Below are 26,219 nucleotides of genomic sequence, written 5' to 3' on the forward strand. Positions count from 1 at the left end.
TCACCGCAGGTAAGTCATTCAATTTAAATGAACTTTAGTTTCCTCCTCTCAATCTGTGTGTAAAGATGACATGAGATCACTTATGTAGCATGCCTCTCATCTTACCTGGCACATTAGAAATGGTGAAAGAAAGGCAATTCTTCTAACAACGAGGTGGAGCTCCGTGCCTCATTGACTAGGTCTGAATTCTTCCAAAAACAAAGATTTGGATGAAGTCATTTATTTGGAAGATATTGCACTGCAAAAGATGAGACGAAGAAGGGAGGAAGTCAATAAAGGGTGCATTAGTGAGAGGTTGCCAGCAGGGTGGGTCCCACCAAGGACCCTCTTAGAAATGGTGTGTAACGCCTGAAACCTGTGCAGTACTGTAGAGGGCCAAGGAAACTGTAGTTTCGTCCACCAATTCCCACCCTACCCCAGCATTAACTCCTTGACACTTTATTTTCCAAGATTTAATTATTAATTTAATTGTATATATTTATGGGGTACAATGGGATAATTCAATACATGTATGCAATGTATAAGAATCAAATCATGTTAGCTAGCATTGTCATCTTCTTAAACACTTAAAATTTTTTGATCAGCACTTAAGTATACATATTTATGGGTACAGTGTGATATTTCAACAAATGCATACAAATTAGGATAATTAACATTTCCATCTTCCTATCATTATTTTATAATTGGAGTCTTTGAACTCTTCTCTCCTATTAATTCGTAAAATATATACTTGTTATTGTGAACTACAGTGTCCCCCACGCCATGCGATATTAAGTTGAATTTATTCTTTCTACCTTACTCCTTCCTCTACCTCTCCCCACTCTTCCCAGCCTCCAATAGAATCACTATTCTCCATTCAGACTTATCATTTTTTTAAAAAAAGAACTAATTTTCTTTTTTAAAAAAAGATTATTTTATTTATTCGCAAGGCAGAGTTACAGAGAGAAAGAGAGGGAGAAAAGAGAGAATGATCTTCCACCTGCTGGTTCACTCCCCAAGTGTCTGAAACAGCGAGGGCTGGGCCAGGCTGAAGTCAGCAGCCAGGAGCTTCACCCAGGTCAAAACACCTGGGACTTCTCCCGCTGCTTCCCCTGGAGCACCAGCAGGGAGCTAGATTGGAAGTGGAGCAGCTGGGATGTGAACTGGTGCCTCTATGGTATGCCAGTGTCGCAGACGGCAGCCTAACCCAGCACATCACAACACTGGCCCCACTTTTGATACATTTTGAGTTGACCTCTGTGTAGAGTAAAATATAGAAGCCAAGGTTAAAGCTCTTTTTCTGGGCTTCTAACCCACCCTTCATGAAGACTGAGCTACTGCATCGCCCAGAGGACACCTTCAGGCAGAGATGAAGAACCAGGTGCTGCCTGCAGGGGACTCGAGTAGACCGAGGAATGCGAATCAATCGCAGTCCCTGCTGCCGGTGTGTGGCTGAAGATCTGGGAGCCAAGCGAGCCACCGTCCAGCCAGAGATCAGCACAGCTGTTTCCATATTTCCTTAGGCCAGTGCTTTTCAATATCCCCAGTTAGAAACTTACAGTTTTTACATTGTGACCCAGTACACGTGGGTGAGTGTTTGTATATGTACACATAGATGCTGAGACAGTAGTTTTATAAAACAATACTTTCCCTTTCTAATTAGCATATATTCTGTTAGTTTTCTATTCTGTTAGTTTTTTTTTAAAGGTTGAAGTTCCCAAAATTGATTTTATGACCCCCCCCAAAGACCTTAGTTCATGATCAGAGCTGCTCCAAGTGTGGACTGCGGCAGCGACAAGTCATGGAGCTTGAGCCAGAAAGTAAATAAACTATGTCACCATGCACTGGAGTCATTAAGCACGAATCTTAGCTGACATTTTTGCACAGCAAAACATTCTCAATAAAGGAATCAGTGAGTAGACTGAGACTGCAATATCAGCCCCTTAGGGTCAGAGACTGATAACAGTCTGTGGGACCACACTTTGAGTAACACTACCCTAGACCATGCTCAAACAGCATGTTAAAAATTATCGGAAGAGTGTGACAGGTGTGACGATGCAGGAAGTTAAGTTGCGCTTGGGACACCTCATCCCATGTCAGACTGTCTCAGATGGAGTCTTGCCTCTTCCATTCCAGCTTCCTGCTAATGCCCCTGGGAGGCAGCAGATACAAGAACTCCAGAACTCAAGGACTTGAGTTCTCAACACACATTTGGGAGACCTGGGTGGAGTACCTGGCTCCTGGTTTCAACATAGTCCAGCCCTGGCTGTAGCAGGCATTTGAAGAGTGAAGAAGCAGATAGAAGATATTTCTCTCTCTTTCTCTCTCTCTCTCTCTCTCTCTGCCTTTCAAGTAAATGAATGAATTAAATGAAATAAATAAAACATTTAAAAATGGACTGAGGGGGTAAAACAGAATTTTTAAAAGATTTATGCATTTATTTATTTGAAAGGCAGAGTTACAAAGAGGCAGAGGCAGAGAGAGAGAGAGACAGACAGAGAGAGAGAGAGGTGTTCTATCCACTGCCTCACTCCCCAAATGGCCACAATGGCTGGAGCTGGGTGGATCCAAAGCTAGGAGCCAGTAGCTCCCTCTAGATCTCCCACATGGGTACAAGGGCCCTAGGACTTGGGCCACCTTCTACAGCATTCCCAGGCCATAGCAGAGAGCTATATCAGAAGTAGAGCAGCTGGGACTTGAACTGGAACCCTTTTGGGATGCTGCCACTGCAGGTGGCAGCTTTACCTGCTAAGCCACAGCACTAGCTCCAAACAATAATTTTTTTTAACACTTGTTAAAAGATGCCTATCCCTCTACAAGTCTTTTTTAGTAAGAGTGTTAAAGGTCTCATAGGGATATCCCTGATTAAGTTCTAAAAACCACATTAGGTGCCAATGGCAGAAGCAAGGCTGGAGACCACTGTCCACCCCCTCAGTCAAGAGTGACCCTTGGCCCATACTCCCACCTCTGCACACTCTTGCTGCAGCCCAGCATGTTGGGACACAAGATTCGGGTTCCACTTTTGTGGACCAAGAAGGGAAGGGAAACTCAGTCTCACACTGCAAACAGATTCTCCATGTTGGAGGTGGGGCCTTTGTGTGGCCATCAGATCATACAGTGGGTGCACATGAATGGGATTCAGACACATAAAAGCTCCCTCACCCCTTCCTCCATTGAGGATACAGGAGAAGGCAGCCATCTGCAAACCAGAAGACATGGAATCTGCTGGCACCTTGAGCTGAGACTTCCCAGCTTCTGGAACTGTGAGGAATGAATGTTTGTTGTTGTTTTTAACATTGATCCATTTGCTTGAAAGGCAGCATTACAGACAGAGAGGGAGAGACAATGAAAGAGATCTTCTGTCCAACTGATTCACACTCCAAATGGCTGCAATGGCCAGGGCTGGGCCAGGCTGAAACCAGAGGCCAGGAGCTTCATCCAGATTTCTCAAGTAGAGGTAGAGGTCCAAGTACTTGGGCCATCCCCCACTGCTTTCCCAAGCACATTAGCAGGGAGCTGGATTGGAAGTAGAACAGCCGGGACTTGAACCAGCGTTCACATGGACTTAACCTGCTGTGCCACCACTCGGGCTCCAAGGGTTTGTTCTCAATGCCACCGAGTCATTGTATTTTTATTAAAGCATCCTGAGTGCACCAAGGTACCCTCTGCTCAACACCCTTTACATCCTGAAACTCCCCCCGACCTTCCCCTCCACCCCTGCTGAGACTGAGTTCTACTTCCTCTCCCTGATCCCCCCAGATCCTATCCTTTCAGAGTCACAAACCTCAGGGTCAGAGGGAGTGTCCTTGTTCCGGTAGTCCAAGGTCAAGGTGCTCCATCCTCTGAGAATCCTAGCAGCTACTCATACTGCCTCCCCTCCCAGCCACTGTCATTTACCGACTGACCACTGCCAATCATCAACGAGGATCTTAACACCTGCTATACACACAGCCTCTCCACTCTGATCCTCTTGTTCTGGTTCAAGTTGTTTTTTTTTTTTTTTTTTTTTTTTTGACAGGCAGAGTGGACAGTGAGAGAGAGAGAGAGAGAAAGGTCTTCCTCTCACCATTGGTTCACCCTCCAATGGCCGCCGTGGCCAGCACGTTGCGGCTGGTGCATCGCGCTGATCAGAAGCCAGGAGCCAGGTGCTTTTCCTGGTCTCCCATGCGGGTGCAGGGCCCAAGCACTTGGGCCATCTTCCACTTCCTTCCCAGGCCATAGCAGAGAGCTGGCCTGGAAGAAGGGCAACCGGGACAGAATCCGGCGCCCTGACCGGGACTAGAACTTGGTGTGCCGGCACCACAAGGCGGAGGATTAGCCTATTGAGCCATGGTGCCGGCCGTCAAGTTACTCTTAAAGAACAGAATACTCTCATTTTAATGAAATCCAGTGTGTCAATTTCTTGCTTTTGTGCTTAATTAATGATAATTTGTGGCTTTTGTAGTTTTTACTCCAAGTTTTCAAAGATTATCTCCTTTATCTTTGTAGTTCTTTAATTTTTATTTGAAAGGCAGAGAGACAGATCATAAGAAATCTCCCATCTACTGAGTCACTTTCCAAATACCCACAACAGCCAGGGCTGGGCCAGCCTGAAGCCAGAAGCTGGAAAACTCAATCCAGGTCTCCCATGTAAGTAGCAGGGATCCAACTTGAGCTGCCAGCCGATGTCCTAAGGCATGCATTAGAAGGTAGCTGGAATGGAGAGCAGAGGGTGTTCCAAGCGCAGCAGGTTAACTGTGGCACCAAACACCTGCCCCATGCCCATATCTTTGGGATGGTTAATTCAAGGTGTCAGTTTGAATAAGTTAAGGCACACTCAGGTAGCTGGTAAAGCATTATTTCTGAGTTAAGACTGAGGGTGTTTCTGGGAGAAATTGACATTGGAATCAGTGGACTGGATTAGGAAAGTCATCCTCATCCAGTGTGAGGATGGGCAGGTGCCATTCAATGAGCTGAAGGCAGAGATAGACCTAAAACACAGAGGAAAGGATTCATTCTCTCATCTGGAGCTTCTCCTGACCTTGGACATGAGAACGTCAGGTTCTCTGGCCTTTGGACTCTGACACACCAGTGGCTCCCAAGTTGTCAGGCTTTTTGGACTGCAACTGAGCCACAAACTTCCCTCCTCTAATGTAGTGAGACAATTCCCATAAGAAGTTTCTTCTCATAGACAGATTGTCTGTCTAGCTAGCTCTCATCTATCTTTCTGTCAATAATTTATTTAGCATCTATCTTTCTGTCTGTCTATCTATCTATCTATCTATCTATCTATCTATCTATCTATCTATCACTTCTGCTCTCTTCCAACCCATGAACATGAGAATCTTGACTAATGATAGCTTTTTCAAGATATATAATAACTTTAACTTTACCATTTAGAGCAGTGGTGCATTTTTAAAATTTTCATTAATTTTATTTGTTTATTCAAAAGGTGGACACAGAAACACACACACACACACACACACACAGAGAAAGAGCGAGATAGTGTCAGAGAGAGAGAGAGAGAGAGAGAGAGAGAGAGAATCTCCCTTATGATGGGTCTCTCTTTAAATTCCATAACAGCTGGGGCTGGGCCAGACCAAAACCAGGGACTCAGAACTCAATCCAGATTTCCCACATGGGTGTAAGGCACTCCCCCACCCCCAAATACTGAAGCCGTTATCTGATGCCTCCAGGGTGCACATTATCACAGAGCTGGAATCAGGCTCAAACTCGGGCACTCCGATAGGGGATGCAAACATCCCACATGATGGCTTACCTGCCATACTAAATGCCGACCCAGATGATCAATTTTGAGTTAATTTTTATGTATAGTATCAGTTTAATAGTCAAGGTTAATTTTTCTTACATATAAATACACAATTGTCTATCATTTTGGGGGAAATTTTTTCTATTAAAATAATTTGGTGAGGGTGGTATCCTGGCACAATGTGATGCCAGTATCTCATATTGGAGCTTTGGTTCTAGTCCAGTTGCTCTGCTTCTGATCCAGCTCCCTGCTAGTACAGCTAGGAAGGCAGCAGATGGCCCAAGTACTTGGGCCCCTGACACACATGTGGGAGACCTGGATGGAGTTTTGAGGTTCTCGCGTCAACCTGGCCCAGCCTCAGCTATTGCAGCCATTTGGAAAGTGAACCAGAAGATGGAAGCACACTCTCTCACTCTCTCGCTCGCTCTCTCCCTCTCAAGGAATAATTTTTAAAAAGAGGAACTTAGTTCTTTTCCCTTTGAATGTGGACTGTAGTTAGTGACTTTCTCTATTGACTAGACTCTGGTGGAAGTGATGGTATGTGATCAATAGAGACTAAGTCAGAGAAGGCATTGCAGAGGTGGGATTTGGTCTAGCAGTTAAAACAGCCACATCCCATATTGCAATACCTAGGTTCAAGTCCTCCTGGTTGTAGCTTCCTGATAATGTGTACCCCCGGAAGCAGCAGGTGACAGCACAAGTAGTTAGGTCCCTGCCACCCACATGGGAGACCCGGATTGGGTTCCCAGCTCTTGGCTTCCGCCAGGCCCAGCCCTGGTCATTGTGGAGTAAACCAGCAGATGGAAGTGCTTTCTTCTTTTCTCTCTCTCTCTTTCTCTCTTTCTCTCCCTCCCTCCCTCCCTCTAAATAAAAAAAAAGGAAAATAAATAAATAACATTTTTAAAAAGGCATAGTGATTTCCTAGTTGCTTTCTTTCTCTTGGATCACTCACTCTGGGGGAAGCAATGTTCCAATCCATGAGGTCACTTGAGAGATCTGAGGAAGGGACCCATACGGTGAGGAATGGAGGCCTCCTGCAAATAGCAACATTGGACTTGAAGCCTTCCATCAGCAGCTTGTGAATGAGAGACTTTAGAAGTGAATCCTCCTTGGGGCCAGCGCTGTGGCGCAGCAGGTTAACGCCCTGGCCTGAAGCACTGGCATCCCATATGGGCGCCGGTTCTAGTCCCGGCTGCGCCTCTTCTGATCCAGCTCTCTGCTATGGCCCAGGAAAGCAGTAGAGGATGGCCCAAGTCCTTAGGCCCCTGCACCCACATGAGAGACCTGGAAGAAGCTCCTGGCTCCTGGCTTCAGATCAGCACAGCTCTGGCTGTTGTGGTCATTTGGGGAGTGAACCAGTAGAATGGAAGACCTCTCTCTCTGTCTCTACCTCTCTCTGTAACTCTGTCTCTCTGTCTTTCAAATAAATAAAATAATCCTTTTAAAAAAAAAAAAAAAGTGAATCCTCCAAACTCACTCAAGCCTTCAGATTACTCTAACACCAGCTGACATTCTGATTGCAACTTCATGAGAAAACTTCAGCCAAATCCACGCAGTAAACCTGCTCTCAAATTCCTAGCCCCTAAAATTATGAGATGGTAAATATTAATTGCTTAAGTTGCTAGATTATGGGGCGATTTGTTACACAGCCATAGATAACCAATGCAGCCATTAAGATTCTTTCCTGTAGATGCCCTTTTTCACATTGAGGACATACCCTTCGATTACATTTGCTGAGAATATTTATCATTATTGTGGCCTGCATTTTGTCAAGCACCTTTTCTGCATATTTTCAGACAATCTTGTGTTTAGGTTATCACCTTTATCTGGCCATGCAGTGAATCATAGTTACTGATTTTCAACGTTAAACCAGTTTTTCATTCCTGAGTTAGCAACTGGTATATATAAAACTATGTGGCTAAATCTCAAAAACACTGTTGTTCTACTTACATTAAACCCTTGAGGAGATCCAAGATGGTGGAATAAGGAAGGAGCTTATTGCTTTAGTCCAAGAGAAGATAGTTTTTAAAAAGTGGAGAGAGTGCAGCCTCAGGGAACAGTTAGGGAGAAAATGGCAGAGGAAACCTCACACAAATTAGAGTGACACAGTGGAGGGCTTGGATGCCCACAACTCAGGACTCCAACAGCCAACAGCCTCCGTACCAGTAATGGAAAGTGAGGTGAGACCAGACCATAGCAGCCCAAGCCACTGGCACTAAAAGCTGCCGGAAGAGCCTAGAGGGAAACTGGCTGGGAGCATGGTGGAGGATAGTGTACCTGCCAAACTAGAGGAGAAAAAAAAGGAGGGACACATTTCTCCCTCCCTGATTACTCTACAACGGCATCCTGTATCAAGCCAATAGAGCAGTGCCATTTTGGACATACGTAACAGCTGGGCCCAGCAACCAGCCAAGTGGAGACTACTGACTTTGGTGGTGAGAACTAACAGGGGGCTTATGTGCTCGTCACTGTGGGAGACTACTGTGCCGGACTGTGAAAAAAACTGAAGGTGTGTGGGAGGACTCATGGTGTGGCTGGGACTTTGGGCAGTCACTGTGGGAGACCCCATGTGCTCAGGGCTTCCTGGTTCCCTGGTGAGGAACATTGCTGAGGAAGCTGAATTTACACTGAGGACTGCACGGATCCTTGTGTGGTCTTTGAGGCAGAGTGGAAGAATATTATACCCACGGGGGCTAGCACTCAGGCACTGGTCTCCTTTGAGGAGAAGAGCTCAGCTGAACAGAATAAACTTCCCATCTGATTTTTAAAAAAAGAGAGAAGATTTACCTCGCCAAATCTGGCTGTGTCACTTTACACATGCCCTTCATCCTGGAGAACTGAACAGAGCTCCCTGGCCACACCCACTACAAGCCTCTAGATATTCACTGAAGGGAGGTACTCGACTTATCTACAGAGGCGTAGTACAAAGATAAAAGCCATCACAGCAAAAAAACACAGAAGAAACTAATGAGTATCTCCACAACTGAGGAATAACAAATGCATCAACTCGGGAAACAAGAATAAGGAAGACAACATGACACCCTCAAGAGAATACAACACTTCTAGATAAAAATTATAAAAAATTTTTAAAAATTAAAATTAAAAAAAGGTAACAATAGACTTCTGTAATTACACAATAAAAAAAAAGAATACAACACTTCATACTAGCTTGTGAAGATGATGAGATGGAAGAAATGCAAGAAATGGAATTCAAAAAATTGATCATAAGATTACACAGAAGTAATCAGAAGCAAATACATGAACTACTGAAATCCATACAGGACGTGAAAAAAAATTTATCTCATGAAATTGAGATCTTAAAGAGAAATAAAGATGAAAAGAAGAATTCAATAGAAGAAATTTTTTAAAATGCAGTGGCAAGCCTTAACAACAGAATCAGTGAAGCAGAAGAAAGAATATCAGATTTAGAAGACACAGCACAGGAAATTATACAGTCAAACCAAAGACAAGAAGAGGAAATTAGAAAACTAAAAAACACTGTTGGGAATCTACTGGATACTATCAAATGACCCAATCTACAGGTTCTAGGACATCCTGAAGATGTGGAAAGAGAGAAAAGATTAGAAGGCCTTTTTAGTGAAATAATAACAGAAAACTTACCTAATTTGGAAAAAGAAAGGGACATCCAAGTATAGGAAGCACATAGAACTCCTAATAGACATGACGAGACTAAATCTTCACGACAACGCATTGTATTCAAACTCACCACAGTAAAACATAAAGAAAAGATTTTAAAATTTGTGCAAGAGAAACACCAGATTACTTTCAGAGGATCTTCAGTTAGACTCACAGAGGACTTCTCATCAGAAACCCTAAAGGCTAGGAGAGAATAGTGAGATATATTCCAAGTATTAAGAGAAAAAAAACTGTCAACTCAGAATACTATACCCTGCAAAGTTCTCATTTATGAATGAAGGTGAAATAAAGACCTTCCATAATAAATAGAAATTGAAAGAATTTGTCACCACCCATCCAGCCTTACAAAAGATGCTTAAGGATGTGCTGCACACAGAAACAGAGAAACATGGTCATCACTAAGAAAGAAGGTAAAGGAAGAAAATCTCTCAGTAAAAGTTCAAAGGAAATTCAAAGTAAAAAAGGAATATTTTTAGAAAAATGGGAGGACAAAGTTGTTACTTATCAATAGACACCTTGAATGTAAATGGCCTCAACTCTCCAGTTAAAAGACTCAGACTGGCTGAATGTATTAAAAAAAAAAAAAACAAAACAAAAACCCTGTATTTGTTCACTATAAGAAACACATTCCACCAACAAAGATTCATGCAGACTAAAAGAGAAAGGATGGAAAAAGATCTTCCATGCCAACAGAAACCAAAACAGAGCTTATATAGCCATCCTAATATCAGACAAAATAGACTTTAACACAAAAACTATTAAAAGAGACAGAGAAGGGCAATATGTAATGATTAAGGGATCAATTCAATGGGCAGATGTAGCTATTATAAAAGTATATGCACCTAATTACAGGGCACCAGGCTATTTAAAAGAAATGTTCAGGGAGCTAAAGGGAGACATAGGGCCAGTGCTGTGGCACAGTGGGTTAACGCCCTGGCCTGAAGTGCCTGCATCCCATATGGGCACCAGTTCGAGACCCAGCTGCTCCACTTGCTGTCTGGCTCTCTGCTATGGCCTGGGAAAGCAGCAGAAGATGGCCCAAGTCCTTGGGCCCCTGCACCCACGTGGGAGACACGGAAGAAGCTCCTGGCTCCTGGCTTCGGATTGGCACAGCTCTGGACGTTGCGGCCATTTGGAGAGTGAACCATCAGATGGAAAATCTCTCTCTCTCTCTCTGCCTCTCCTCTCTCTGTGTAACTCTGACTTTCAAATAAATAATAAATAAATCTTAAAAAAATAAAGGGAGACATAGACTCCAATACAATAGTCATGGGGGACTTCAATACCCCACTATCAGCAATGGACAGACCAACCAGACTCAAAATCATCAAGGAAACAGCAGATTTAATCGATACTATATACCAATGGATCTAACAGATATCTACAGAACTTTTCATCTTAGAGTTGCAGAATACACATTCTTCTCACCAGTGCATGGAACTTTCTCTAGGATCAACCACATACTAGGCCATAAAGGAAGTCTCAACAAATTCAAAAAAATCGAAATCATACCATGCATCTTCTCTGACCACAATGGAGTGAAGCTGGAAATCAGAAACCCAGGAATCTCTAGAACATATGCAAACACATGGAGACTGAACAACATGTTCCTGAATGAACAGTGGGTCATAGAGGAAATCAAAAGAGAAATCAAAAAATTTCTGGAAGCAAATGAAGACAAATACAACATATCAAAACTAATGGGACACAGCAAAATCAGTGTTAAGAGGAAAGTTAAGAGGAGCCTACATCAAGAAATTGGAAATGCACCAAATGAATGAGCTATCAATGCACCTAAAGGATCTAGAAAAACATCAGCACACCAAACCCAACTGTAGGGGAAAAGAAATAATTAAAATTAGAGAAAAATCAACAAAATTGAATAAAAAATAAAAAATCAGCAAAACAAAGAGCTGTTTTTTTGAAAAAATAAACAAAATTGACACACCATTGGTCCAACTAACCAAAAAAAGCAGAGAGAAGACCCAAATCAATAAAATTAGAGATGAAAAGGAAATGTAACAGCAGACACCTCAGAAACAAAAAGAATCACCAGAAATTACTATAAAGAGCTGTATGCCAGCAAACTGGGAACCGAGAAGAAATGGATAGATTCCTGGACTCACACACCTACCTAAATTGAGCCATGAAGACATAGAAACCTAAATAGACCCATAACCAAGACAGAAATTGAATCAGCAATAAAGACCCTCCCCACAAAGAAAAGCCCAGGACCAGATGGTTTCACTGATGAATTCTATCAGACATTTGAAGAAGAACTAACTCCAATTCTTCTCAAGTTATTCAAAACAATTGAAAGGGAGGGAATCCTCCCAAATTGATTCTATGAAGCCAGCATCACCCTAATTCCTAAACCTGAAAAAGATGCAACAAGGAAAGAGAATTACAGACCAATTTTCCTGGTAAACGTAGATGAAAAAATCCTCAACAAAATTCTAACCAATCAAACCCAACAACACATCAGAGAAATCATCCTCCCAGACCAAGTCGGATTTATCTCTGGTATGCAAGGATGGTTGAACGTTTGCAAAAATCAATGTGATACATCACATTAACAAACTGCAGAACAAAAACCGTATGATTATCTCAATAGATGCAGAGAAAGCATTTGATAAAATATAACACCCTTTCATGATGAAAACTCTTAGCAAATTGGGTATAGAAAGTACATTCCTCAACACAATCAAGTCAATTTATGACAAACCCACAGCCAGCATCCTATGGAATGGGGAAAAGTTGGAAGTATTCCTACTGAGATCTGGTACCAGAAAAGGATGTTCACTCTCACCATTTCTATTCAATATAGTCCTGAAAGTTTTAGCCAGAGCCATTAGGCAAGACAAAGAAATCAAAGGAATACAAATTGGGAAGGAAGAAGTCAAACTATCCTTATTTGCAGCTGACACGATTCTATATATAGGGGATCTAAAAGACTCCACTAAGAGACTATTGGAACTCATAGAAGAGTTTGGTAATAGGAGGATATAAAGTCAGTACACAAAAATCAATAGCCTTTGTATACACAGATAAGGCCAAGACAGAGATCAAGCTTCTAAGATCAATCCCATTCACAATAGCTACAAAAAAAGTCAAATGCCTTGGAATAAATTCAACCAAAGATGTCAAAGATCTCTATGATGAGAATCACAAAACATTAAAGAAAGAAATTGAAGAAGGTACAAAAAATGGAATATCTTCCATGTTCAAGGATTGGAAGAATCAATATCATCAAAATGTCCATTCTTCCAAAAGCACATCCATTTTGAGTGATCTTAATCTATGACCCAACACTATCAAATTATTAAAGAACATTGGGGAAATCCTCTAAAAATTTGGCACAAGAAAAGAGTTCTTGGAAAATACCCCAGAGGTACAGATGGTCAAAGCCAAGATTAACAAATGGGATTACATCAAATTGAGAAGTTTTCTGTACAGCCAAAGAAACAGTTAGGAAAGTGAAGAGACAACTAATGGAATGAGAGAACTTATCTGCAAACTATGCAACCGATAAAGGATTAATAACCAGAATCTACAAAGAGATCAAGAATCTCCACAACAACAAAATAAATAACCCAGTTAAGAGATAGACCTAGGACCTAAATAGATATTTTTCAAAAGAGGAAATCCAAATGGCCAACAGACACATGAAAAAAATGTTCAGGATCACTAGCTGTCAGGGAAATGCAAATTAAAACCACAATGAGGTTTCACCTCACTCCAGTTAGAATGGCTTTCCTAAAGAAATCAACAAACAGATGCTGGCGAGGATGTGGAGAAAAAGGTTCCTTAATCCATTGTTGGTGGGAATGTACACTGGTAAAGCCACTATGAAAAAAAGTATGGAGATAGATCAGAAATCTGAATATAGACCTACCATATGACCAACCCAGCCATCCCACTCCTGGGAATTTATCCAAGGGAAAGGAAATCAGTAAACAAAAGAGCTATCTGCACCTCCATGTTTATTGCAACTCAATTCACAATAGCTAAGGCATGGAATCAACCTAAATGTCCATCAACCAAAGACTGGATAAAGATATTATGAGATATGTACACTATGGAATACTACACAGTGCTAAAAAATGAAATATGGTCATTTGCAACAAAATGGATGAATCTGGAAAGCATCATACTTATTGAAATAAGCCAATCCCAAAGGGACAAATACCATACATTCTCCCTGATCTGTGAGAACTAATAGAGTACCTAAAATAAAATCTGTAAATGTGAAATTGACACTTTGAGAAGCAATGACTTGAGTTGCCCTTGTCTTTACTGTCAAGAACAGTTTCATCTTTTTTTTCCTTCATACTATTTGTTGAACTCTTTACTTAGCACAGAGTTAATCATATGTATATGAAGTCAATTTCAAATAGATCTCTTAAAAATAAGAGTGGGAATAAAAGAGGGAGGAGGAAGTTTGTAACAGTAAAGCTGTATAGTTCTGCATACATTCCTATGGATTTTTTTCTAAGGATACAGTTTAAAAATTTGTCATGGAACTCCAAATCCCATTAAGCTTGGTGGCGAAAATGCCATCTTAATTGTTAAGGTGATCATATTTTGTGTTAAAATGAACATATATATATAGGATTAAGTGTTAAAGTGATCATGTAAATATGATCATGTGCCTGGTAATAATAATAATACATAGAATTAAAAAGGAGAAAGTGTTCCAACACGGGAAGCAGTCCACACAGCAGACTCATAGAATGACAATCCCTTTAAGTAACACTCTGTCCTCAGAATCAGCCCTTAAGTCTTCCTGGTCTGGCTGAAAATCATGTGAGAATATTTCAGGCATGGAAAGCCAAGACACTGTGGCAAAAAATGACCTTCATGAAGGATCTCTGTGAGACCCCAGTGGAAAGAAATGATCATCAAAGAAGGATGTACTTTTCTCTAAAGGGAGGAGAGAACTTCTACTTTGCTTATGGCCTTATCCAAATACTGAAAGAGTTTGTAGACTCAAAGGCTTCCATAATCTAGGCAGCTCATGTCAAGAGCTTCAGGTGGTCACTGACATCATACATTAAAGTGTTAATTGTTAAATTAACAACAGGAGTCACTGTGCACTAACTCCCCATGCAGGACCTCTGTCCTCAATGAGTTGTATTATGAGTTAACTGTAAAACTAGTTCTCAGTTTGTGTGTGTGTGTGTGTGTGCATGCGCATGTGCAAATTGTTGAAATCTTTACTTAGTATAGAGTTGGTCTTCTGAGTACAAAGTTAATTGAAAATGAATCTTAATGGAGAAAGGGACTGGCAAGGGGAGAGGGAGGAGGAGGGGTGGTAGTGTGGGTAAGAGGGGGTATGTGAGAAGACTGACTTCATTTAATGTTGTACTTATGAAATTTGTATTCCTTAAAAAATAAAATAAAAAAGTGTAATACAATAAAAATATATATTTAAAAAATAAACCCTTGAAATTACAAAACTAACCTACTAACAGACAATAGTTTAGTGCTTTTCAGAAGGTAGATGAGGATTGGCAGCAAAAGGCAAGAGGAAAGGGTAGTAGAAATATTCTATTGGGGGCTGGCACCACGGCTCACTTGGCTAATCCTCCGCCTGCAGCACCGGCACCCCAGGTTCTAGTCCCGGTTGGGGTGCCAGATTCTATCCCGGTTGCTCCTCTTCCAGTCCAGCTCTCTGCTGTGGCCCAGGAAGGCAATGGAGGATGGCCCAAGTGCTTGGGTCCCTGCACCCGCATGGAAGACCAGGAGGAAGCACCTGGCTCTTGGCTTCAGACCAGTGCAGCTCTGGCCCTGGTGGCCATTTAGGGGGTGAACCAACAGAAGGAAGACCTTTCTCTCTGTCTCTCTCTCTCACTGTCTAACTCTGCCTGTCAAAAAAAAAAAAAAAAGAAATATTCTATATTGGGGACAGGAGGTTAAGTCATCACTTGGGATGCCTGCATCCCCCATTGAAGTGCCTGGGTTGGAGTCCCACCTCTGCTTCTGCTCTAGCTTCTTGATAATGCATCCTCTAGCAGGCAGCAGGTGATGGGTCCCTGCTTCCCACATGGGAGGCCTGGACTGAATTCCTGGTTCCTGGCTTTGGACTGGCCCAGTCAAGCTATTGTAGGCATTTGGGAAGTGACCCAGTGGATAGGAGAGCTCTCTCTGTCTTGCTCTGCCTTTCAAATAAAAATAAATAAATAAATAAACAAGCTAAAATTCTTAGAAGACATAGGAGTATTCATTATAAAAAAAGATAAATGTTCTATATTTTTTAATGATTTATTTATTTATTTGAAAGGTAGAGTTATAGACAGAGAGGGAAAGACAGAGAGAAAGGTCTTCCACCTGCTGGTTCACTCCCCAAATGGCCGAAACAGCCGGAGCTGCGCTGATCCGAAGCCAGGAGCCAGGAGCTTCTTCTGGGTCTCCCACACGGGTGCAGGGGCCCAAGGACCTGGGCCATCTTCCACTGCTTTCCCAAGCCATAGCAGAGAGCTGGATAAGGAGTGGAGCAGCTGAGACTGCTACCCCATACCGGATGCCGGCACTGCAGGCAGTGGCTTTACCTGCTACACCACAGTGCCGGTCTCAATATATTTTGCTTATGGTAGTGGTTACACAAACATATAACTCATTAGGGCAAGTGTTTGTGGTGCAGCCGGTTAAGCTGCCACCTGCAATGCTGGCATCCCATATAAGTGGATGTTTAAGTCCCAGCTATTCCTCTTCTGATCCAGCTCCCTGCTAATTCTCCTGGGATTTCATCGAAAAATAGCTCATGCACCTTGGCCCCTGAACACATGTGGAAGACCTGGATGGAGCTGCTGGCACCTGGATTTGGCTTGGACCAGCCCAGCCCAGGCCAGTTCAGCCCAGCCCTGGCCATTGCAGCCATTTGGAAAGTGAATGAGTGGATAAATGATTCTCTCTCTCTCTCTCTCTCTCTCTCTCTCTCTCTCTCTCTCCATGCCCCTTCTATCTCTCTTCCCCTCTTTCTCTCCCTCTGTCACTCTGCCTTTCAACTAAATACAGTAAACCTTTTAAAAACGCTTGCATTTTAAAATGAAACTAAATTGATTGAGTCATTTCTATTAAAATGCTAGGACAATGTGTGGGATATCTTTAAATGTGGTTGTCTGTATTTTAGCTAAATCTAGCAATTTGGTGAATGACCACAGTAAGGGAGAAAACACTGGTTAATAGATTTAATCTGTTTCCAGTTTAAAGGGTTATTAGTAAAGGTCTCTGCAAAGTATAGAAAAATTACTGCAGGAAAGTGTACTCACTGAGCCTGGTTTTTCTGGAGTGAAATTCAAATAGATTTGAAAAAATCCAAATCTAAGTCAATTTTCTGAGACAGAAACTTCTACTCAAATGATCCCAGCTTGAGAACAGAGCATTAAACAGAAGCACAGTCCATGACTTTCCTGATTTTTTTTCTGAGGGCTGGTAGCATTTCTCCTGTAGTCATGATAATCTTAAGATCTGTTTGTTTCACCTTGAACTAGAACTCTTCAGCCTAGAACACATAGAAATGGTACAACTGCCAACAGGGTTTCTAAATAAACCAGCCAAAAAGAGAAGTCATTGATAACAGAAACAATTAACATTATCAATTGTGAATTACTCTCAGTAAAACAGTGATTTATTATTTTTATGCCAAATGCTGATCCTCTTCTTTCTTACCTTTGTATGTGTTGGTTGTGCTGTCACCCAGAACTGGCTACTGTCCCAAGTCAGCAGGCGCCGGCCCCTCAGTTCTGTTTTTCTAAGTCTACAGCTCTTTTATTTCTCCTTTGCTCCAGTTGCTGGCGTGACAAGCTAAGGGGTCCACAATGCCGGCATCCCATATGGACGCCGGTTCAAGTCCCAGCTGCTCCACTTCCGATCTAGCTCTCTGCTATGGCCTGGGAAAGCAGTAGAAGATGGCCCAAGCCCTTGGGCCCCTGAACCCACCTGGGAGACCAGGAAGAAGTTCCTGGCTCCTGGCTTTGGATTGGCACAGTTCCAGCTGTTGCGGCTAATTGGGGAGTAAACCAGCAGATGGAAGACCTCTCTCTCTCTCTCTCTCTCTCTCTGTCTCTGTAACTTTGACTTTCAAGTAAATAAATCTTTAAAAAAAAAAAACAGAACTGAGAGAGAGAGAAAGAGACAATGGATAGATGGATGGATAGATGGACAGATAGAGATTTCTTGTGAAATTGGTTCATGTGATTAAGGAGCCTAAGAAGTCCTACTATTTGTGGTCTGCAATCTGGGATCCAGGAAAGTTAAGTAATTCTGCCTAAGTCTGAGAGTCTGCAAATCAGAAACTCTGACGTCTAAGAGCAGGAGAAAATGGAAGTCCCAGCTCAAGAAGAGAGAACAATGCAGCCTTCCTCCACTTTTTGCTTTCTTTGGGCCCTCATCTGGATGATGCACACACACATTGTGAGAATGATCTCGCTTTTCTCAGTCTATTGATTCACACCCTAACCTCTTCCAGAAATGACTCCACAGACACACCTAGAAACGATGTTTTCTCCACCATCTGGGTACTCTTTAACCCAGTCAAACTGACATATAAAAGTAACTATTACAAGGGTTAAGGTAACTAACAATGAATCACCTTTCATTTCCCCATTTTTGTACTGTTTTATTTTGGAGTAGAATCTGAGAACCTTGTTATCTGCAACCTTTTTTCCCAGGGGAGGAAGCTGAGGACTAATTTTCCCAAGGTGGCAGAGGATGCCTTTCGTAGAAAACCCTGAATTCAAGGGAGCATGCCAAGTGAGTGTAGGACAGCTACAGTCAGTGATTCCAGGGGATCCAAGAGCAGTAACAAGAACTGGGGAACCATAATAAGAGACATAGGAGCAGGCATTGGACGCAGCACTTAAGATGGCTAAATCCTATATTGGCTTTCCCTGGGTTGAGTCCCTACTTTGCTTCCAATCCAGCTTCCTGCTAATGCATACTTTGGTTGGAGAGGGGGGACAGAAAATGATAACTTAAGTACTTGGCTCTGTGCCACCCACATGGGAGACCTCAATGGAGTTCTGGGCTCCTGACTTTAGCCTGGCCCAGTCTGGTTGTTCCTGGCCTTTGGTGAGTGAACCAGCAGATGGTAGACCTCTCTCTCTCTCTCTCTTTCTTTCTCTCTCTCTATGTCTGTCTTTCTCACTCTCAAATAAACAAGCAAAAAAAATTTAAATTTTACATATTTAGAAAAGACATGATTGTATTGGGAAAACTGGGCTCTCCTACACTGCTGTTGGAATGTAAAATGATGCAGCTGCTTTGGAGGCTCCTCATTGGTTCCGCAAAAGGTTACACAGAGAGTTCTCACGTGACTCAGCAGTTCCACTCAGGGATATACCCAAGAGAAACGAAACCATGGATCTTCACAAAAACGTGTACACAAACGTCTATTGCCATTATTCATGATCACCAAAAAAGTGGAAACGACCCAAATGCTTATTAACTGAAGAAATTTAAACAAAATGTGCCATTCCACAGAACAGTCAGCTCTCAGGAGGAATAAAGAGCTGGCATGCACTATAGCACACACGAACCTTGAAGACCTTATGCTCCACGGAAGAAGCGAGTCACAAGGACCACATCCTGTGGAACTCCATTTATATGAAATGTCTGGGACAGACAAATCTATTTGTTTAGTAGATTAGTGGTTATCTAGGCCTGGGGTTGGGGAGGAATTGGGGATTGATGGGTAATGTGCAATGTTTCTTTTAGATGATGAAAATGTTCTAAAATTGGTTTAGCGTTGGTTGCACAAAGCTGTAACTACAGAAACCATTGAATGATATACTTTCAATGCATGAATTGTCTGGTCATGAATTATGTTTCAATGAAGCCATTACAAGAACAAGCAAACAAGAGACCCAGAGGAGTGGGCAGGAAGGGAGACTCCAGTAGCTACCCAGCGGGAGAGTGGAGTAGGGTGGGCAGACAGGTGGCTCGAGCAGCTCCCTGGGAAGCTGGGTGCTGCTGCTGTGGCTGAATCTGTATTTGCTACAAGACGAGGCCGTGGGCAGAGCCAGCTGAATCTAAGGGGCCACAGGCAGGGTAGACATCTACCCTGCATGGAGCAGTGATATTTATATTAGAAGAATGCTCCTCTCGTTGCTGTGATAAAGAATTCAAAGAGGCTGTTTCTGTGCTTGGGCCTTTGGGAGAGGCAGGAGGTGGCCCCTGTGTTGATGCCTTTAGGGATTCTCAGGGCCATGAGGCTGAGTTATTCGTCCCCCACTCAAGACACTCTGCCTTCCCTGAGCCCAGTAAGACCTTTGCGTGTGAGTTCCTATCTTCAGTCCTTTTTCACGCTCATGTCCCACCCTAGCAACCATTCTAAAGGGACGCAATGAGAGGATTTTGGCTGATTTTGTGTACGTTTGCATATTGAGTGGTAGCATTTTGTATGCATGTACATATGCATCTTAAATTTAGGACAGGCCATTGCACTGGACGCTCATTCTGTTTCCCCTTCGTTTTTCACTCTGCACTGTTTTGAAGTCCCGGGCATGCTGTTAGGCATACATGCCATTCTTCGCGAGTTAGAACAGCTTCCTGATCTGTGTGCAGTCCATATTGTCTGCCCACATCCCTGAGATGGACAATCAGGTTGTCTTTCTCTCCCTATGACTCCATATGTGTGGCCCCCGTGAGAACATGCCACACCCACCTCTTTCCAAAGGCCCCAGCTGCTGTGCTCTGAAATCCATCCCAGGGGCTGCTCCCAGCCGTGGCTGAGCGCGGCAAGGACATTAAGGCCCAGTCTGGAGACAGCATTCCTCTCACTGCTGTGGCCAGCAGGCTTCTGGTGGCTTAGAGGAACTTTCCTTAGCTGCTTCCACCACCCTTTCTGTCCTCTCTCCTGCACTGCAGGTCATATTTGCATTGTGTGATGAGGTCACCCAACCCTCCCCATTTTTTCCCCTCATAAAATCTGTATATATTTAATGGGTTTAACCCACATATAGGCATCTCTGTCTTAGTGGACCCAGGTTAACCCATTATGCTGTACTGAACATCTTGTGCATAGCCCATAATAACATTCTATGAAGACGTCTTGGGGATGGACACCTAGGGGAGAAACTGTGGGGTGACTGGGTGGGGCCAGACAGCCCGTGGAGTCGCTCCTGCGATCTGCATTCACACCAGCAGGCCATGCAGCTTCTGTACCCTTGCATCCCCACCTACTCCTGCCACTACCCAGCCAATTAATGCCCTCCTGAGACGCACTCTTATCTCCTTGTTGTTTGAAATTCACTTGTTCTGATTACTAGAACTAGTCATCATTTCTTCAACATTTATTAAGCTCCAGGAATTCCTTTCCTGTCAATCGCCCATTACACACTTTGCCCACTTTTATGTTTGGATTGCTTTCTTTTTCTTTTTGGGTTTCAGGAATTCCTTTAACTCTAGATCTTAAACCCTGGTTGGCTTTAGATATTGCAAACATCTCTCAGTTTTCATCTAATAATTTTGTCTGTGATGTCTTTGATTATGCAGAAGTCCTTAATTTTAAATTTATTTATTTAGCAAGGCAGAAAGACAGTTCCATCCACTGGTGTACTCCTCCAGTGCCTGCAAAGCCAGAGCTGAGTCAGCACAAAGCTGGCAGCTGGGAACTCCATCTATTTGAGTCATCACTGCAACTTCTCTGGGTTTGCATTAGCAGAAAGCTGGAATGGTGAGCTGAGCCAGTACTCCAACCTAGGCAGGTGGACACGACATGCAGGTATCCTGACCAACGTCTTCACCCTGAGCCAAGCACCTGCACCTCGTCATTGCTTTTCATGTGCTCAAGAGCATCACCGCAGGGGTATGGGGAGCTGATGTTTGTATATCACGTGGTGGCCAAAGCTTGAACCATGGTCAGGAGCGCCCAGGCCTCATTCCTGCCTCACCATGAGCGAGATGTTACCTGATGTAAATCTCTAATTTTTTTTTCACTTTCACTTTCCCCACCCCAACTACAAGTATTAGAATGACTAGACCAAATGTTACCAAAACAAGCACCACAGGTAGCACCAAATCCTTTGCAGATGACTGTCCTAAATATTTCTTGTTGCAGGTAACCTTTGTGGCATGGGGGATGACCTTTTTCTTTTTTTTTCTAATATTTATTTATTTTATTTTAAAAGGCAGAGAGTGAGAGAGAGGGAGAAATGTAGAGAGAGCTCTTCCATTCTCTGGTTCACTCCCCAAATGGCCACAATGGCCAGGGTTGGGCCAGGCCAAATCCAGGATCCTGGAACTCCATCTGGGTTCCCCACGTGGACGGCAGGGCCCCATGTCCCTGGGCCACCTTCTGCTGCTTTCTCAGGCTCATTAGCAGGGAGTTGGATTGGAGGTGGAGCAGTGGGGGGTTGAAAAGGTACGCATATGGGATACTGGCCTTGCAGGTAGCAGCTTAACCTGATAAGCCACAACGCTGGCCCTAGAAAAGTATCTTAAATCCTTATAAGAGCAGCTTTGACAGTTCTGGTCTGTCTGTGATTTTCAGATTTAAAAAAGCAACATCACGCTTCCCAGGTACCAGATATACTTTCCTGAGACCAGAAAACTGATTAAACAACACGAATAACATCATCTCCCTAGTTTCTGGTGGTAAATAACTAATGAATGAAATGAAGTTTGGAGGGTAATACAGAACCAGAGGATTCGCTGTTGAATTTGCTTGAGTGTGAACTGAATTTGCTGCTTGCTGACCAAGCTTGTCATGTGCTATTGTGCAGCCTGATCCATAGTTTTTTCTTTTATCTTCTCATTGTCAGCAAATGTGCTACACATTTTAGACATCATATCAGAATTTGGTTTTGCAGACTGGATTTACATTGGTTTGACATTAAATGAAAATCATCCTGGCTCAAGGCAGTCATGGGTCAGCTCAGTTTCTTCCTTTTTTTTTTTTTTTTTAATTTCATGCTATTTGGAAGGCAGGGAGATAGAGATCTTGCATCCACTGATTCACTCCCCAAATGCTCACAATTGCCAGGACAGGACAAGGCCACAGCCAAGAACCAGGAACACAAGTCAGGCCCCTCACACGGGTGGCAGTGATCCCATACTTGAGCCGTTAGCTGCTGCCTCCCAGGGTGAGCATTAGCAGGAAACTGAACTCCCTCGTGGGATGTGGACATCTTAATCACTGTGCCAACTGTCCACCCCAAAACTCAGCATCTAAAACACAACAATGGCCTGCTGCCTCATCTTCATGACCTTTGAAGCCACATTAACTACCATATGACCAAACTGCGAACATGAGGCAGGGGCTGGCATGGTGGCATAGTGGGCAGAGCTGCCTCCTGAGAGGCCAGCATCCTGTATGCATCCTGGTTAATGTCCCAGCTGCTCCACTTCCCATCCAGCTCCCTGCTGATGGCCTGAGGAAAAGCAGTGAAGGATGGCCCAGGCACTTGGGCCCTAGCTACCCATGTGGGAGACCTGGAAGAAGAGCCTGGCTCCCGGCTGCAGCTTCGCGCAGCCCTGGCTGTTGCAGCCACGTGGGGAGTGAATCAGCTGATGGAAGATCTCTCTTTCCTCTCTCTCTCTCTGCAACTCTGACTTTCAAATAAATAAATCAATAAATCCTTAAAAGGAAAAACAAGAACACAGGACATAGAGGGATCTCTTCAGTTCTTTTTAAAATTTTGTCATGCATGTGGTTGATTTACAGTTATATGGAGCCCAAGGCCTGCATTCTTTCTTGCAAATGCTGGACAATTCCCTGTCTTGCAACTTTTCATGTTGAAGATAGGGTGATGTGAGAGAACCACACTCCTCTGAAGTAATTAAGAGAAGTCGTTAACTGATAAACTAAAAACACAGTCATTCCTTCTGTATGTCTGCCAAACATCTGTTGGGGCTGGTGCTGTGCATAGTGGGTGACACTGCTGCCTGCAGCACCAGCATCCTATATGGACGCCGATAGCGTCCTGGCTGCTCCACTTCTGATCAGCTCTCTGCCAACGTGCCTGGGAACGCAGAGGAAGAAGGCCCAAGTGCTTGGGCCCCTGCACGCATGTGGGAGACCTGGGGGAAACTCCTGGCTCCTGGCTTTAGTCTGGCTCAGCCTTGGCTATTGAAGCCATTTTGGGGAGTGAACCAGCAGATGGAAGATTTTCTCTTCCTCTCTCTTTGTAACTGTGCCTTTTGAAAAAAAAATAAACCTTAAAAACTGCTGTTCACGTAAAACATGCAAATATGCATTTATGTATACGTCCTCATGTATGGCATAGGCCTTTTCTGTGTGAGTGAGCTACTAACTGGACCTCATACAATTTTCCTTGCCTCATCCAGATCCAGAAGGCATTGGCAACAATTTCCAGTTTGGGATTCTCTAAGTGCAACAAGAATTTTTAAAAAAATATTTACTTACTTATTTGAAAGGCAGAGTTACAGAGAGGCAAAGGCCGGGGGTGGGGGGGAGTGTCTTCCATCCACTGGTACACTCCGTAAATGGTTATAATGGCTGGGGCCAGGATGATTCAAAACCAGGAGGCAGGAGTTTCTTCTTGGTCTCCCATGCAGGTGCAGGGGCCCAAGGACTTGGGCCATCTTCTACTGCTTTCCTAGGCCATAACAGAGAGCTGGATCGGAAGTGGACTAGCTAGGACTTGAACCAGCACCCATATGGGATGCCGGCACTGCAGGCAGTGGCTTTACCCACTACGCCACAGTGCCGGCCTCTGAAACAAGAATTTATATCTTCTAGGTTCTGACAAAATGTGCTGCCGTCTTACAGTTGTCCTTCTTCATATTTAATTGAGCAAGAAGCTTTTTTTTTTAAATCATGTCTTCCCAAAGTATCCCACTTAATTTTCTTAGAAACAACTCTTCTCACTCCTATTTAATCGGCTTATGTATTCCTTAATTAAAATGTACAATTATAGTAGGTACAATGGGCACAGATAGATTTGGGAGCGAATGCGTGTGACTCCACAGATGCCACGCTGAGCAGAGGCGCACGGCCAGATCGGAGCCCTTGCCTGCAAGCACCCACCCTTCCCCTGGCGTGCCTTACGGGGATGGCAGCAGATGGAGATCCTTGGAGAACTGGATGCACTGTCGAACTGGAAGTGTTTCTGTGCCCGGCACTGAGCAAGTGCCCAGTAACAGACCATTATCAATCCTGACCAGTGCTTCTCTACCCTGAGTGATCTGCTCCTTCCTCCCGCCAGGATCACTTGGTAATGCTGGCAGACATTTTTGGGGTTGTGTAATAGGAGAGATAGAATCACTATCTAGGGGCTGGCTCACTTGGCTAATCCTCCGCCTGCAGCACTGGCATCCCATATATGCGCCGGGATCTAGTGCCAGCTGCTCCTCTTCCAGTCCAGCTCTCTGCTGTGGCCCGGGAGTGCAGTGGAGGATGGCCCAAGTGCTGGGGCCCTGCACCCACATGGGAGACCGGGAGGAAGCACCCGGCTCCTGGCTTCAGATTGGCGCGGCTCCAGCCTTGGTGGCCATTTGGGGTGGGGGGGTGAACCAACAGAAGGAAGACCTTTGTCTCTCTCTCTCACTGTCTAACTCTGTCAAATAATAATAATAATAATAAAGAATTACTATCTAGTGAGTAGAGGCCAGAGAGCCTAAACATCTTCCCATGCCCCAGACAGTCCCCACAACAAAACATCAATAGCATCCAGGCCGTGCGTTCTGCTGTGGCCTGTGACTCCAGCATCCCACATGAGTGCCAGGTTAGAGTCCCAGCCATCCCACACCTGATCCAGCTCCCTGCTAATGCATCTGGGAAAGCAGCGGAAGGCGGCCCAAATATCTGGGCTCCTGCCACCCATGTGGGAGGCCAAGATAGAGTTCCAGGCTCCTGACTTTGGCTTGGTGCAATCCTGGCTGGGGAGGCCATCTGGGGAGCCAACCAGAGGATGGAAGATCTCTCTGTCTCTATCCCTCAATCTCTGTAACTCTTTCAACTACATAAATAAATATTTAAAAAATAGTGACCAAGTACATCAGAGCAAGACCCATAGGCAGTGAGTGTTTATTCACAATTATATCTCTAACACTTGGCACATCTCATGTTCATAGAAAGTTCTCAATAAATCTGTGTAAATGCATGCATGTGAACCAAGTAAACGAGTGAAAGGACTTGGAAATGAGTGAGGGTGCCTCCTCAGCAGCAGACCCAGGCTTTCAAAGGGGCACACAGAGACATTTTCCTAGAAAATTCATCCGACCGCCCTGTGCCTGAACCTGACTCCAGTCTAGCACCTGGTCAACTGCAGTTGGTCTGAGCTACATCTCCCTCTGCAGCATTTGCACGTCATATTTACTCACTCAGGTTTTCTTTTTCATCCCCTTGGAAATCGATTGCTGGCTAGATCCCTAGACTTTGCTCCTGCCCTGCAATTCAACTTTGGCCCCCAGCTCCGGGGAGCCTGGCCCTCCTCCCCTCTTTGCTCTCCTGCCTGGCACCAAGAGCTTGATACAGCTGTGCCCTGGCACAGAGGTTAGACACAGGGAGGACGTGGCCCCGAGTGGAGGAGAAACGCCTCTGCCTGTCCAAAAAAAATAATCAATAATAAAAATAAAAAAATAAACCAAGGAAAGCCTTTTGTGAACTACAGCATTTGTTAATGAGCAGACCAGATTCCATGTGTGTCTGAGCAACTGAGACTTGAACCACCACTCTTCTCAGGGATGCTAGAGTGGGAAGCAGCGCCTTGACTCACTGTGCCACAATGCCAGCCCAATTTATTTTTATTTATCTTAAAGGCAGAGTGAGAGAGTTGGGGGGGTGTCTTCCATCTGCTGCTTCATCCCACCCCTTCACTCCCAATGCCCTCAATAGCCAGAACTGTGCTAGGCTGGAGCCTGGAGCCAG

At 43.9% G+C, this 26,219-nt stretch overlaps 1 long non-coding RNA gene across 1 annotated transcript in view; it reads right to left on the minus strand.

The window, feature by feature from the left end:
* LOC127492822 (uncharacterized) overlaps window positions 1-26,219 on the minus strand; it is a 71,010-nt gene that overhangs the window by 14,292 nt on the left and 30,499 nt on the right. Inside the window, exon 2 of the long non-coding RNA XR_007922613.2 lies at window positions 106-238. This is a non-coding gene — a long non-coding RNA (uncharacterized lncRNA). The remainder of the gene's footprint in view (window positions 1-105; window positions 239-26,219) is intronic.

This window comes from Oryctolagus cuniculus, chromosome 14, assembly GCF_964237555.1.
Source record: "Oryctolagus cuniculus chromosome 14, mOryCun1.1, whole genome shotgun sequence".
NCBI lineage: Eukaryota > Metazoa > Chordata > Mammalia > Lagomorpha > Leporidae > Oryctolagus > Oryctolagus cuniculus.